At 36.7% G+C, this 12,500-nt stretch overlaps 3 non-coding genes across 3 annotated transcripts in view; 1 reads left to right on the top strand and 2 right to left on the bottom strand.

Moving 5' to 3' along the window:
* Nucleotides 1-118, bottom strand: part of LOC113363434 — a 155-nt gene extending 37 nt beyond the window's left edge. The window contains exon 1 of the ribosomal RNA XR_003365894.1: nucleotides 1-118. This exon is cut by the window's left edge and continues 37 nt beyond it. This is a non-coding gene — a ribosomal RNA (5.8S ribosomal RNA).
* Nucleotides 119-787: 669 nt separating this feature from the next.
* On the bottom strand, nucleotides 788-2,714 carry LOC113363450. The gene has a single exon (XR_003365896.1). It is a non-coding gene; the product is annotated as a small subunit ribosomal RNA (ribosomal RNA).
* A 9,375-nt stretch (nucleotides 2,715-12,089) lies between these two features.
* Nucleotides 12,090-12,208, top strand: LOC113363484. The gene has a single exon (XR_003365908.1). It is a non-coding gene; the product is annotated as a 5S ribosomal RNA (ribosomal RNA).
* The last annotated feature ends 292 nt before the right edge of the window (nucleotides 12,209-12,500 follow it).

Genomic DNA, 12,500 nt, shown 5'->3' with positions numbered 1-12,500 from the left:
AGGACCGCAATGTGCGTTCGAAATGTCAATGTTCATGTATCCTGCAGTTCACATGTCGACGCGCAATTAGCTGCGTTCTTCATCGACCCACGAGCCAAGTGATCCACCGTTCAGGGTGATTTTATATATATTTATACATGTTTCAATCGTGATTCCCTCGAAATCGTTTAAGATAACTCGGGCGATTCTGAAACTAGTATGTTTATTATGGTTACAATTAGTACACCGTAAAGCTTTCGCTTTTCGGTCCGAGATACGAGACCTCGTTTCAAAATTGAAATATGAATATTTCATTGTGTGTGAGATTGAAAAATCTGCTTTCGCTGATCTTTCATTTTCTTAAAACAACGCAATGAAGCGAATGTTCAAATTCGCACAATTTGAATAAAATGTGCAGAGTATATAGAATACTAACGCAAGCGTTTACTACAATCGACTTTGAAACACTAGACTTTCATCTAGCGCCCAAAGAATTGATTGAGCTATGCGTTTAAAGTATAATATTCAAAAAGAACGCCGTTTTCACAACGAACTTCGTCATTCGCTCAGGCATCTGGCGATACCGAGCAGATATACATGGCAGTGCTCTCACACAATGCATAAGAGCGCTAAGCGGTTGTAAACCGCGTCACGCTGCTTTTGCACACTGCGCAATATTTTGCGACTAGCTCCGGTCAAACGTTAATGAAACGAATGATCCATCGTTGCGAGACGCTTTAAGATTTTATACGTCGTAGGTTATACGACATATCGCACACGTTTCATTCACTAAATAGTAAATGTACGTTAATGATCCTTCCGCAGGTTCACCTACGGAAACCTTGTTACGACTTTTACTTCCTCTAAATAATCAAGTTTGGTCATCTTCCCAGCAACATCGGCAATGTCGAAACGCTGCCGCGCACCGGTCCGAAGACCTCACTAAATAATTCAATCGGTAGTAGCGACGGGCGGTGTGTACAAAGGGCAGGGACGTAATCAACGCAAGCTTATGACTCGCGCTTACTAGGAATTCCTCGTTCATGGGGAAGAATTGCAAGCCCCAATCCCTAGCACGAAGAGGCTTCAACGGATTACCCGGACCTTTCGGCCAAGGAAAACCTGCTGATCTCTTCAGTGTAGCGCGCGTGCGGCCCAGAACATCTAAGGGCATCACAGACCTGTTATTGCTCAATTTCGTGCGACTAAATGCCACCTGTCCCTCTAAGAAGATATATTTGTACGCCGGTAGTAAGAACCACAACCAACAACGACCGAAGCCGAAGCGGAGGGTCTTTGCGATACCGGAAAGTACGCCTATTTAGCAGGCTAGAGTCTCGTTCGTTATCAGAATTAACCAGACAAATCGCTCCACCAACTAAGAACGGCCATGCACCACCACCCACCGAATCAAGAAAGAGCTCTCAATCTGTCAATCCTTCCGGTGTCCGGACCTGGTGAGGTTTCCCGTGTTGAGTCAAATTAAGCCGCAGGCTCCACTCCTTGTAGTGCCCTTCCGTCAATTCCTTTAAGTTTCAGCTTTGCAACCATACTTCCCCCGGAACCCAAAAGCTTTGGTTTCCCGGAAGCTGCCCGCCGAGTCATCGGAGGAACTTCGGCGGATCGCTAGCTGGCATCGTTTATGGTTAGAACTAGGGCGGTATCTGATCGCCTTCGAACCTCTAACTTTCGTTCTTGATTGATGAAAACACATTTGGCAAATGCTTTCGCTTCTGTCCGTCTTGCGACGATCCAAGAATTTCACCTCTAACGTCGCAATACGAATGCCCCCAGTTGTCCCTATTAATCATTACCTCGGAATTCCGAAAACCAACAAAATAGAACCGAGGTCCTATTCCATTATTCCATGCACACAATATTCAGGCGAATGAGCCTGCTTTAAGCACTCTAATTTGTTCAAAGTAAACGTACCGGCCCACCTCGACACTCGGTGAAGAGCACCGTGGTAGGATTTTGAGTTGGGCCGCCTTTTGACGGGCTAAGCCCACCGGTAGGACGTCCCACAGACATGCCAGTTGAACACCGCGAGCGGTGAACCGACAGTGTGGGACACAGATTCAACTACGAGCTTTTTAACCGCAACAACTTTAATATACGCTATTAGAGCTGGAATTACCGCGGCTGCTGGCACCAGACTGGCCCTCTAATAGATCCTCGTTAAAGGATTTAAAGTGTACTCATTCCGATTACGGGGCCTCGGATGAGTCCCGTATCGTTATTTTTCGTCACTACCTCCCCGTGCCGGGAGTGGGTAATTTGCGCGCCTGCTGCCTTCCTTGGATGTGGTAGCCGTTTCTCAGGCTCCCTCTCCGGAATCGAACCCTGATTCCCCGTTACCCGTAACAACCATGGTAGTCGCAGAAACTACCATCGACAGTTGATAAGGCAGACATTTGAAAGATGCGTCGCCGGTACTAGACCGTGCGATCAGCACAAAGTTATTCAGAGTCACCAAGTCAAACGGTGAGCAAGGCAAGCCCGCCACCGATTGGTTTTGATCTAATAAAAGCATTCCTTCCATCTCTGGTCGGAACTCTATTTGCATGTATTAGCTCTAGAATTACCACAGTTATCCAAGTAATGTGGGTACGATCTAAGGAACCATAACTGATGTAATGAGCCATTCGCGGTTTCACCTTAATGTGGCTTGCACTGAGACATGCATGGCTTAATCTTTGAGACAAGCATATACTACTGGCAGGATCAACCAGGGTGCTATATATATATAATAGCATAGTGCGTAAATGTCCCTCGGCGTCACCCGAGAGACCACACTTTGTATAGAAAAGTTCGATGAATATTTCTAAACAACGAATTTTCTTACATATATATATATCTGAGCCGTACGATATTCCCTGAACATAACGAACAGTTTACATCGCGACTAGATATTTTATATATTCTGCGCTTAACACAGAGGCTAGACCTTTAACAACCGTCGAAACGGCGGTCCGTACATGAAATTTGCGGTCCGCAGACCCAGTTAATTTCAAACAGTCTCTTTACCCTTCGTTAGATTGAAAACGTCGGGGCGAATTCATAAGAATTCATCGTTATAACTCACTTTTATTCTCGCTCGGAGAGTATTGAGTTGATAGCATTTGTATATTTGATTTTCCGCATAAGAGTCTTTGCGTCAACGACACATGCCCGCGGATATGCTGTACAGTATGGTTGAACACTTATAAATAAGGTCCAGAACCCGGCCGTAAACCGACATCCGAACATATACGGCGTATATAATTCCAGACACGGTCTACGACATTATTTAAAGTAACGCCGCTATATAGTTGATAGACTAAAAGTATCGAATATAATGTATAAAATACACCGGGGAATAATATTCGAACCTGCCTGAACAACACAGCGTACTTTAGCCTAAGCTTGCTCGCATCGCACTCGACACGACCTATCCCCCTATATAAGGCGCGCGGCCACAGCGTAAGTATTAGACTGAGTCCCAAGCGACGTGCATTTGACCTGCGGCGAGGGCCTGCTCGCGCTTACGGTGTGAATCGTCAAGACAAAAGTCTGGGAAAATTTCGAACTGCGAACCCTTATGATAGAAAAATTTTTGTCGAAAATTTTGTTAGATGTTCAAACAGTTTTATATATATGGACAATATGAATTATAGTTAATTATTGAGTTTTTAGGTGTTTTTTGGGTTTTTTTAAACTTTTGTATAAAATTATGTATTTATTGATTTTTATAGATCTCAATGAATATAAAACGAATTTATATATAGTTATATTATTTTTTATAATTATTTGTTTAAATTTTCTAATTTTACAATAAATGTTCAAACCAGTTTTCCTCGATTTTCTCTTAAACCGTAAAAGATACGAAAAAACTTTGTTCGTACGAAAGATGCAGAATAAAATTATGAATAAAATGGTATATGAATGGTTAAGTGTGTTCATATAATTTTCTCGAGATTTTCCGATTTTCCTGAAATTTTACGACGGCAACTCGCCTGTAGGCCACACCGTTCGGAATTCGAAGTTGCGATATATGGGAAAAAAACTAAGAATTTTGAGACCTTTCTAACGATGTATAATACTTTATATGTTTTCTTTACAGAAATATCGAATCGTGAGGAGTATTGCTCCAACCTAGCCGCACTTTGCATTTTGACAAGTTAACATCTACACATATTGCTCTATAACATGAAAACCGTAAAAGATACGAAAAAACTTTGTTCGTACGAAAGATGCAGAATAAAATTATGAATAAAATGGTATATGAATGGTTAAGTGTGTTCATATAATTTTCTCGAGATTTTCCGATTTTCCTGAAATTTTACGACGGCAACTCGCCTGTAGGCCACACCGTTTGGAATTCGAAGTTGCGATATATGGGAAAAAAACTAAGAATTTTGAGACCTTTCTAACGATGTATAATACTTTATATGTTTTCTTTACAGAAATATCGAATCGTGAGGAGTATTGCTCCAACCTAGCCGCACTTTGCATTTTGACAAGTTAACATCTACACATATTGCTCTATAACATGAAAACCGTAAAAGATACGAAAAAACTTTGTTCGTACGAAAGATGCAGAATAAAATTATGAATAAAATGGTATATGAATGGTTAAGTGTGTTCATATAATTTTCTCGAGATTTTCCGATTTTCCTGAAATTTTACGACGGCAACTCGCCTGTAGGCCACACCGTTTGGAATTCGAAGTTGCGATATATGGGAAAAAAACTAAGAATTTTGAGACCTTTCTAACGATGTATAATACTTTATATGTTTTCTTTACAGAAATATCGAATCGTGAGGAGTATTGCTCCAACCTAGCCGCACTTTGCATTTTGACAAGTTAACATCTACACATATTGCTCTATAACATGAAAACCGTAAAAGATACGAAAAAACTTTGTTCGTACGAAAGATGCAGAATAAAATTATGAATAAAATGGTATATGAATGGTTAAGTGTGTTCATATAATTTTCTCGAGATTTTCCGATTTTCCTGAAATTTTACGACGGCAACTCGCCTGTAGGCCACACCGTTGGAATTCGAAGTTGCGATATATGGGAAAAAAACTAAGAATTTTGAGACCTTTCTAACGATGTATAATACTTTATATGTTTTCTTTACAGAAATATCGAATCGTGAGGAGTATTGCTCCAACCTAGCCGCACTTTGCATTTTGACAAGTTAACATCTACACATATTGCTCTATAACATGAAAACCGTAAAAGATACGAAAAAACTTTGTTCGTACGAAAGATGCAGAATAAAATTATGAATAAAATGGTATATGAATGGTTAAGTGTGTTCATATAATTTTCTCGAGATTTTCCGATTTTCCTGAAATTTTACGACGGCAACTCGCCTGTAGGCCACACCGTTGGAATTCGAAGTTGCGATATATGGGAAAAAAACTAAGAATTTTGAGACCTTTCTAACGATGTATAATACTTTATATGTTTTCTTTACAGAAATATCGAATCGTGAGGAGTATTGCTCCAACCTAGCCGCACTTTGCATTTTGACAAGTTAACATCTACACATATTGCTCTATAACATGAAAACCGTAAAAGATACGAAAAAACTTTGTTCGTACGAAAGATGCAGAATAAAATTATGAATAAAATGGTATATGAATGGTTAAGTGTGTTCATATAATTTTCTCGAGATTTTCCGATTTTCCTGAAATTTTACGACGGCAACTCGCCTGTAGGCCACACCGTTTGGAATTCGAAGTTGCGATATATGGGAAAAAAACTAAGAATTTTGAGACCTTTCTAACGATGTATAATACTTTATATGTTTTCTTTACAGAAATATCGAATCGTGAGGAGTATTGCTCCAACCTAGCCGCACTTTGCATTTTGACAAGTTAACATCTACACATATTGCTCTATAACATGAAAACCGTAAAAGATACGAAAAAACTTTGTTCGTACGAAAGATGCAGAATAAAATTATGAATAAAATGGTATATGAATGGTTAAGTGTGTTCATATAATTTTCTCGAGATTTTCCGATTTTCCTGAAATTTTACGACGGCAACTCGCCTGTAGGCCACACCGTTTGGAATTCGAAGTTGCGATATATGGGAAAAAAACTAAGAATTTTGAGACCTTTCTAACGATGTATAATACTTTATATGTTTTCTTTACAGAAATATCGAATCGTGAGGAGTATTGCTCCAACCTAGCCGCACTTTGCATTTTGACAAGTTAACATCTACACATATTGCTCTATAACATGAAAACCGTAAAAGATACGAAAAAACTTTGTTCGTACGAAAGATGCAGAATAAAATTATGAATAAAATGGTATATGAATGGTTAAGTGTGTTCATATAATTTTCTCGAGATTTTCCGATTTTCCTGAAATTTTACGACGGCAACTCGCCTGTAGGCCACACCGTTTGGAATTCGAAGTTGCGATATATGGGAAAAAAACTAAGAATTTTGAGACCTTTCTAACGATGTATAATACTTTATATGTTTTCTTTACAGAAATATCGAATCGTGAGGAGTATTGCTCCAACCTAGCCGCACTTTGCATTTTGACAAGTTAACATCTACACATATTGCTCTATAACATGAAAACCGTAAAAGATACGAAAAAACTTTGTTCGTACGAAAGATGCAGAATAAAATTATGAATAAAATGGTATATGAATGGTTAAGTGTGTTCATATAATTTTCTCGAGATTTTCCGATTTTCCTGAAATTTTACGACGGCAACTCGCCTGTAGGCCACACCGTTTGGAATTCGAAGTTGCGATATATGGGAAAAAAACTAAGAATTTTGAGACCTTTCTAACGATGTATAATACTTTATATGTTTTCTTTACAGAAATATCGAATCGTGAGGAGTATTGCTCCAACCTAGCCGCACTTTGCATTTTGACAAGTTAACATCTACACATATTGCTCTATAACATGAAAACCGTAAAAGATACGAAAAAACTTTGTTCGTACGAAAGATGCAGAATAAAATTATGAATAAAATGGTATATGAATGGTTAAGTGTGTTCATATAATTTTCTCGAGATTTTCCGATTTTCCTGAAATTTTACGACGGCAACTCGCCTGTAGGCCACACCGTTTGGAATTCGAAGTTGCGATATATGGGAAAAAAACTAAGAATTTTGAGACCTTTCTAACGATGTATAATACTTTATATGTTTTCTTTACAGAAATATCGAATCGTGAGGAGTATTGCTCCAACCTAGCCGCACTTTGCATTTTGACAAGTTAACATCTACACATATTGCTCTATAACATGAAAACCGTAAAAGATACGAAAAAACTTTGTTCGTACGAAAGATGCAGAATAAAATTATGAATAAAATGGTATATGAATGGTTAAGTGTGTTCATATAATTTTCTCGAGATTTTCCGATTTTCCTGAAATTTTACGACGGCAACTCGCCTGTAGGCCACACCGTTTGGAATTCGAAGTTGCGATATATGGGAAAAAAACTAAGAATTTTGAGACCTTTCTAACGATGTATAATACTTTATATGTTTTCTTTACAGAAATATCGAATCGTGAGGAGTATTGCTCCAACCTAGCCGCACTTTGCATTTTGACAAGTTAACATCTACACATATTGCTCTATAACATGAAAACCGTAAAAGATACGAAAAAACTTTGTTCGTACGAAAGATGCAGAATAAAATTATGAATAAAATGGTATATGAATGGTTAAGTGTGTTCATATAATTTTCTCGAGATTTTCCGATTTTCCTGAAATTTTACGACGGCAACTCGCCTGTAGGCCACACCGTTGGAATTCGAAGTTGCGATATATGGGAAAAAAACTAAGAATTTTGAGACCTTTCTAACGATGTATAATACTTTATATGTTTTCTTTACAGAAATATCGAATCGTGAGGAGTATTGCTCCAACCTAGCCGCACTTTGCATTTTGACAAGTTAACATCTACACATATTGCTCTATAACATGAAAACCGTAAAAGATACGAAAAAACTTTGTTCGTACGAAAGATGCAGAATAAAATTATGAATAAAATGGTATATGAATGGTTAAGTGTGTTCATATAATTTTCTCGAGATTTTCCGATTTTCCTGAAATTTTACGACGGCAACTCGCCTGTAGGCCACACCGTTTGGAATTCGAAGTTGCGATATATGGGAAAAAAACTAAGAATTTTGAGACCTTTCTAACGATGTATAATACTTTATATGTTTTCTTTACAGAAATATCGAATCGTGAGGAGTATTGCTCCAACCTAGCCGCACTTTGCATTTTGACAAGTTAACATCTACACATATTGCTCTATAACATGAAAACCGTAAAAGATACGAAAAAACTTTGTTCGTACGAAAGATGCAGAATAAAATTATGAATAAAATGGTATATGAATGGTTAAGTGTGTTCATATAATTTTCTCGAGATTTTCCGATTTTCCTGAAATTTTACGACGGCAACTCGCCTGTAGGCCACACCGTTTGGAATTCGAAGTTGCGATATATGGGAAAAAAACTAAGAATTTTGAGACCTTTCTAACGATGTATAATACTTTATATGTTTTCTTTACAGAAATATCGAATCGTGAGGAGTATTGCTCCAACCTAGCCGCACTTTGCATTTTGACAAGTTAACATCTACACATATTGCTCTATAACATGAAAACCGTAAAAGATACGAAAAAACTTTGTTCGTACGAAAGATGCAGAATAAAATTATGAATAAAATGGTATATGAATGGTTAAGTGTGTTCATATAATTTTCTCGAGATTTTCCGATTTTCCTGAAATTTTACGACGGCAACTCGCCTGTAGGCCACACCGTTTGGAATTCGAAGTTGCGATATATGGGAAAAAAACTAAGAATTTTGAGACCTTTCTAACGATGTATAATACTTTATATGTTTTCTTTACAGAAATATCGAATCGTGAGGAGTATTGCTCCAACCTAGCCGCACTTTGCATTTTGACAAGTTAACATCTACACATATTGCTCTATAACATGAAAACCGTAAAAGATACGAAAAAACTTTGTTCGTACGAAAGATGCAGAATAAAATTATGAATAAAATGGTATATGAATGGTTAAGTGTGTTCATATAATTTTCTCGAGATTTTCCGATTTTCCTGAAATTTTACGACGGCAACTCGCCTGTAGGCCACACCGTTGGAATTCGAAGTTGCGATATATGGGAAAAAAACTAAGAATTTTGAGACCTTTCTAACGATGTATAATACTTTATATGTTTTCTTTACAGAAATATCGAATCGTGAGGAGTATTGCTCCAACCTAGCCGCACTTTGCATTTTGACAAGTTAACATCTACACATATTGCTCTATAACATGAAAACCGTAAAAGATACGAAAAAACTTTGTTCGTACGAAAGATGCAGAATAAAATTATGAATAAAATGGTATATGAATGGTTAAGTGTGTTCATATAATTTTCTCGAGATTTTCCGATTTTCCTGAAATTTTACGACGGCAACTCGCCTGTAGGCCACACCGTTTGGAATTCGAAGTTGCGATATATGGGAAAAAAACTAAGAATTTTGAGACCTTTCTAACGATGTATAATACTTTATATGTTTTCTTTACAGAAATATCGAATCGTGAGGAGTATTGCTCCAACCTAGCCGCACTTTGCATTTTGACAAGTTAACATCTACACATATTGCTCTATAACATGAAAACCGTAAAAGATACGAAAAAACTTTGTTCGTACGAAAGATGCAGAATAAAATTATGAATAAAATGGTATATGAATGGTTAAGTGTGTTCATATAATTTTCTCGAGATTTTCCGATTTTCCTGAAATTTTACGACGGCAACTCGCCTGTAGGCCACACCGTTTGGAATTCGAAGTTGCGATATATGGGAAAAAAACTAAGAATTTTGAGACCTTTCTAACGATGTATAATACTTTATATGTTTTCTTTACAGAAATATCGAATCGTGAGGAGTATTGCTCCAACCTAGCCGCACTTTGCATTTTGACAAGTTAACATCTACACATATTGCTCTATAACATGAAAACCGTAAAAGATACGAAAAAACTTTGTTCGTACGAAAGATGCAGAATAAAATTATGAATAAAATGGTATATGAATGGTTAAGTGTGTTCATATAATTTTCTCGAGATTTTCCGATTTTCCTGAAATTTTACGACGGCAACTCGCCTGTAGGCCACACCGTTCGGAATTCGAAGTTGCGATATATGGGAAAAAAACTAAGAATTTTGAGACCTTTCTAACGATGTATAATACTTTATATGTTTTCTTTACAGAAATATCGAATCGTGAGGAGTATTGCTCCAACCTAGCCGCACTTTGCATTTTGACAAGTTAACATCTACACATATTGCTCTATAACATGAAAACCGTAAAAGATACGAAAAAACTTTGTTCGTACGAAAGATGCAGAATAAAATTATGAATAAAATGGTATATGAATGGTTAAGTGTGTTCATATAATTTTCTCGAGATTTTCCGATTTTCCTGAAATTTTACGACGGCAACTCGCCTGTAGGCCACACCGTTTGGAATTCGAAGTTGCGATATATGGGAAAAAAACTAAGAATTTTGAGACCTTTCTAACGATGTATAATACTTTATATGTTTTCTTTACAGAAATATCGAATCGTGAGGAGTATTGCTCCAACCTAGCCGCACTTTGCATTTTGACAAGTTAACATCTACACATATTGCTCTATAACATGAAAACCGTAAAAGATACGAAAAAACTTTGTTCGTACGAAAGATGCAGAATAAAATTATGAATAAAATGGTATATGAATGGTTAAGTGTGTTCATATAATTTTCTCGAGATTTTCCGATTTTCCTGAAATTTTACGACGGCAACTCGCCTGTAGGCCACACCGTTCGGAATTCGAAGTTGCGATATATGGGAAAAAAACTAAGAATTTTGAGACCTTTCTAACGATGTATAATACTTTATATGTTTTCTTTACAGAAATATCGAATCGTGAGGAGTATTGCTCCAACCTAGCCGCACTTTGCATTTTGACAAGTTAACATCTACACATATTGCTCTATAACATGAAAACCGTAAAAGATACGAAAAAACTTTGTTCGTACGAAAGATGCAGAATAAAATTATGAATAAAATGGTATATGAATGGTTAAGTGTGTTCATATAATTTTCTCGAGATTTTCCGATTTTCCTGAAATTTTACGACGGCAACTCGCCTGTAGGCCACACCGTTTGGAATTCGAAGTTGCGATATATGGGAAAAAAACTAAGAATTTTGAGACCTTTCTAACGATGTATAATACTTTATATGTTTTCTTTACAGAAATATCGAATCGTGAGGAGTATTGCTCCAACCTAGCCGCACTTTGCATTTTGACAAGTTAACATCTACACATATTGCTCTATAACATGAAAACCGTAAAAGATACGAAAAAACTTTGTTCGTACGAAAGATGCAGAATAAAATTATGAATAAAATGGTATATGAATGGTTAAGTGTGTTCATATAATTTTCTCGAGATTTTCCGATTTTCCTGAAATTTTACGACGGCAACTCGCCTGTAGGCCACACCGTTTGGAATTCGAAGTTGCGATATATGGGAAAAAAACTAAGAATTTTGAGACCTTTCTAACGATGTATAATACTTTATATGTTTTCTTTACAGAAATATCGAATCGTGAGGAGTATTGCTCCAACCTAGCCGCACTTTGCATTTTGACAAGTTAACATCTACACATATTGCTCTATAACATGAAAACCGTAAAAGATACGAAAAAACTTTGTTCGTACGAAAGATGCAGAATAAAATAACGAATAAAATGGTATATAAATGGTTAATTGTGTTCATATAATTTTCTCGAGATTTTTTAAATTACGTGGCTAAGAACAAAATTTCAAGTCAGTTATCCCTATGGCAACTTTTCAGTTGCTTCGCGTTTCAAGTCAGTTATCCCTATGGCAACTTTTCAGTTGCTTCGCGTTTCAAGTCAGTTATCCCTATGGTAACTTTTCGGTTGCTTCGCGTTACAAGTCAGTTATCCCTATGGTAACATTGCAGATATATATTAAATTATTACTGAAATTTCATTTATAACCTTATGTATACATATGATTGTATAGTTTTACTTGTCGTCAACGATCATACCATGTTGAATATACCGGTTCTCGTCCGATCACCGAAGTCAAGCAACATCGGGCGTGGGTAGTACTTAGATGGGAGACCGCTTGGGAACACCACGTATCGTTGACTTTTTGCCCTAGTATTTTACCGATGTTAAGTCAAATTATAAATAGTACATACTCTCGGTATAAACTGTTAAAATCTTTGATAGAGATGAGAAAATAGTTTATGTAAAATGAAATAATATATATATATATATAAATACTGCATATTTTGTTATAAAAGATATAAATATACTGAATATTTTGTTATAAAAGATTCGAAATATTCATGGGTTGAAAGTTACTACTTATTTAGAGTATATTACAAAAATTAAATAAAAATAGCAACTTGCACGTATTTTGCAAATTGACAACTTGCA

Source organism: Ctenocephalides felis, unplaced genomic scaffold (assembly GCF_003426905.1).
Source record: "Ctenocephalides felis isolate EL2017-DRISC unplaced genomic scaffold, ASM342690v1 CF-g0.4_SCAFFOLD_00322, whole genome shotgun sequence".
Taxonomy (NCBI): domain Eukaryota; kingdom Metazoa; phylum Arthropoda; class Insecta; order Siphonaptera; family Pulicidae; genus Ctenocephalides; species Ctenocephalides felis.
Note: the sequence above shows the minus strand (reverse complement) of the source record. Positions and strands in the feature narration are given on the sequence as shown.